The following is a 4,226-nucleotide window of genomic DNA, read 5'->3' as shown; positions in this document are numbered from 1 at the left end:
ATAACTTAACAACTGCAGTTACTAACTGTACAAGAAAGGCTGCAAAATTTCCTCAGGGATGGAAATGTTGGGCTTAATTGTAATCATAAGTCAAGGGCTACCAGCAGTTGTTGTTGCCTGGTTGGTTGGCTGGCAGGCCGGCTGGTGGTCTAGTGAGCCGGCTGGCTGGCAGGCTGGGTGGTGGGCTGGCAGGCTGACAGGCGGGCTGGTGGGCAAGTAGGTGGGCATGAAGCAGTAGTGGATTTCCATTTTTTTTGCTACTGGTTTGCTTGTGCGCACGCATGCAGCACTTCTGCACATGCTCAGAAGCATTGGGGTGGGTGGGCGGAGCCTCCCGCCACCGCCACTACCAGTTTGCACGATTTGGGCCGAACTGGCAGAAACCTACTTCTGGTGGGGAGGGGTAATGTGATGTAATGAAGCCTTGCTAGGACACTTTGGTGTGTGGGTTCATGGGAAATCTGGCACTTAGACAAAGTGGAGAAAGTTTCCCTTCAGTACAGCTAGTCCTCTAGGACTAGCTGTACTGAAGGCTAAGAAAATCTGCCCGAATTAATGACTAATTGGTTGTTTGATATTTTATCATTTTTGCCAGGTGTGCATTTTGTATTTTTTGTCAGGTTTTCCTTTGGGATTGTAGCTTTCCATATTTCACTCTATGTAATTTCTGCAGACCTGTTTGCTTTTTAAAAAGAGCAGAACTTGTACAAATCCCGAAAATCCATCAGCATCAAAATTTCCTTAAATTCTTAAAACTTTTATTTTTTTTCTTTTACTGAGATGCATGTCAAGAGTCACATATTTCCTTTCCTTATGTTGCCTGCTCTCCTAAGGCATCCTGAATGATAACTGCTCTACACTTATGCAAACCAATTCTAGAAACAAAGCAAAAAAAAGTATGTTTTTCAAACAGGAACTAGGTTTAAATTACTGGAAGTGCCCATGGGGAATATTTATAAAATGATGCATAAAGGTAGCAGCTGCTTTGCAGGGGAAATAATAAAAAGAGGAGATGAAAAGAAGGAAAGGGTCATTATAATTCAGAGATGAGCCAATTGGTGCAAGGTTGACCATTTTAGTGGGGCCAGCCAAGTAGGTTAGATAGAGCATAAAACAGAAGTGTATAATGCAGATTATTTTAATACTGCTACGTTGGTACATAATATGCTCTATGAGGCATGATAAGGTAAAGGTTACCCTGCACATATGTGCTAGTTGTTCCCAACTCTAGGGGGTGGTGCTAATCTCTGTTTCAAAGCCGAAGAGCCAGTACTGTCCAAAGACGTCTCCATGGTCATGTGGCCAGCATGACTAAATGCCGAAGGTGCATGGAACTCTTACTTTCCTACCAAAGGAAGTCCCTATTTTCCTACTTGCATTTTTTACGTGTTTTCAAACTGCTAGGTTGGCAGAAGCTGGGACAAGTAATGGGAGCTCACTACGCGATGGGGCACTAGGGATTTGAACTGCCAAATTGCCATTCTGGATTCGCAGCTAACATTAGAACATCACCTGTCGGCTGTGACCAGGGGGGCTTTTGCCCAGGTTCGCCTAGTGCACCAGTTGTGGCCCTACCTGGACCGGGAGGCACTTTGAATGGTCACTCATGCCCTCGTCACCTCAAGGCTTGATTACTGTAATGCGCTCTACATGGGGCTGCCCCTGAAGAGTGTTCGGAGACTACAGTTGATCCAGAATGCAGCCACATGAGCGATATCGGGTGTACCTAGATACACCCATGTTACACCTATCCTCCACGAGCTGCACTGGCTTCCTATCGGTCTCCAAACGCGCTTCAAGGTGCTGGTTATCACCTTTAAAGCCCTACATGGCCTAGGACCTGGATATCTGCGAGACCGCCTCCTGCCACAAACCTCCCAACGGCGATAAGATCTCACAGGCTGGGCCTTCTCTGGGTGCCGTTGACCAGACAATGCCTGCTGATGACCCTCTGGGGGAGGGCCTTCTCTGTAGCTGCTCCGGCTCTGTGGAACGATCTACCCGCAGAGATCCGGACCCTTCCCACTCTCTCACCTTCCGAAAAGCCACTATAACCTGGCTGTTCCGGCAGGCCTGGGGCTGTTGACCCCATGAACGAGGTCCAGCCCCACCTATGTTGAGTGTATGGTGTGTTACTTTTAAATCTGTTTCCTCTTTCCCTATATTTTAACTTTTTATTTTTACTCTTGTACTTTGTAAGCCGCCTGGAGTCCTACGGGATTGGGCGGCATATAAATTTATTAAATTACGATTATTAAATTAACCCTTCTGATTGACAAGCTCAGCATCTTAGCCACTGAGCCACCGCGTCCCTATATGAGGTATGATATATGTACTTTTATTGCCATTATAGCTGATTGAGGTAATATAAATTTATTTTCTCCCAAATACATCTATTTGCTGTTGGGTTTTGCTGCTCTTGTTGGAATAGGAGAGTATAGAGATTTTCAAAATCCATAGCATACGAGGACCTTCCTGTGAATCATTTTAATTTTTTAAATGTTAACAGTGCAAGATAAAACAACATTGTGTTCTCTGACAGCTTGACCTTTACAACTAGATAGTTTTAAAGTTCAGTGTAAGTGGCAAGCAGCTGGTTAGCATGTATGTGGCAAGCAGCTGGTTAGCATGCAGTAAAAATACTACATTTCTTTATGACTCTGATTTCTCTGCCGGTGTGAGATTAACTATTTCCCTGCCTGTGGAATTATGAAAATCAGTATATTTTAAGCTATTTTAATGTACATAGCTGTACTCAATTTCCCTTAGAGTTAATAAAGGCTTTTGTTACACTTAGCTGGCAGCCTCTTACAACTACCAAAACTAGGGTGACCAGACTTCCTGGATTTGGCGGGACAGGCCCGATTTTTCATCATTTTTCCCGCGTCCCGCCCACTTCTCAAAACCCCCCACTTTATTTCGGCGCTCGCTGGCTCTCCCGCCCATCATCAGCTGCCGCTAGCTCGCTCATTCCTTTCCCCCATCTATTCTATTCTACACTAAAAATCTAAGCCAGCCCAGCCTGCCGCTCACTGATTGGCCTGGACTCCAGCCAATCAGTGAGCTGGCTGGGATGGAAAATGCGGCGTGCTTAAAGTTTTCCATCCCAGCCAGCTCACTGATTGGCTGGAGTCTGCTTAGCACGCTGCATGAGTCCCCTGCCCATCCATTGCCGCTCGCATGGGCGGGGTAGCGTAGCGAGTGAGCAGGGAGCGAGCTCGCCTTTCCAGCTCCACTTCCGGACAAGCTGTGGGAAAACCTCTGCGAAAAGTGCCACCTGGTCCAAAACATTAATCTACAGCTCCTTTACTTCCTCTGGATTTCTGTGGTGGGTAGACAGACTACTGCCATATGTCATGCTCTCTCCATCTTTAGGAATAGAATAGAATAGCAGAGTTGGAAGGGACCTTGGAGGTCTTCTAGTCCAACCCCGTTCAGGCAGGAAACTCTATACCATTTCAGAAAAATGGTTGTCCAATCCCTTCTTAAAAACTTCCAGTGTTGGAGCATTCAGTAATCTTCACTCCTTCAGGAATACACAGATCTTGAGTGGACTTTGATCCATTTTCAAACCTGTTATTCATCAGCAGCCATTTTGCTTATCTCTATCATCTTGTCTGTCTCTTCCATTCAAACACCACTCTCTTCCTGCTTATACTTTCACCCAGTTCAACTTCCTCTTCTCTAACATGAGAAACTCTATGTATCTATTTTGTTCCTCACTATGTTCCCACTTTATCAACTCCAGACGCATCTTATACGTCACAGGAATTACATGAACAGGATAGCAAACTATATTTACCTGCTCCATTCCGTTGCATTTGTAATGATACTTTTGCAAGTGCTGAAATATCATATGTAGGAGGAACAGAACTTAAGAGTACATAAGGCCCGTTAATTAAATCAACAAGTTCATTGACACATCTTTCGTGTAGCCTGGATATGCGCCAGATGTTGCCATACTAGAAATGCCCAGAGTCACTTTGTAGGCATTATAGAAACTTAATAAATAAATAAAATAATTTTTTTAAAAAATCCAAATAACCAGATGCTGGGAGAGCAACACCTCAAAAACTTTTAGTCACATCTAGTAGAAACTCAATTCCCTTTCCCACCTCCTTTCTGTATCGGTGGGAGCACTGCTGAAGTTTACTAGTAAGAGTCTTTCCTAATCTAGGTAACTTCTACAGGCAAATTTTAATTGTCAGAATTCTTAGCACTGATGG

Source organism: Thamnophis elegans, chromosome 1 (genome assembly GCF_009769535.1).
Source record: "Thamnophis elegans isolate rThaEle1 chromosome 1, rThaEle1.pri, whole genome shotgun sequence".
Classification (NCBI taxonomy): domain Eukaryota; kingdom Metazoa; phylum Chordata; class Lepidosauria; order Squamata; family Colubridae; genus Thamnophis; species Thamnophis elegans.
Note: the sequence above shows the minus strand (reverse complement) of the source record.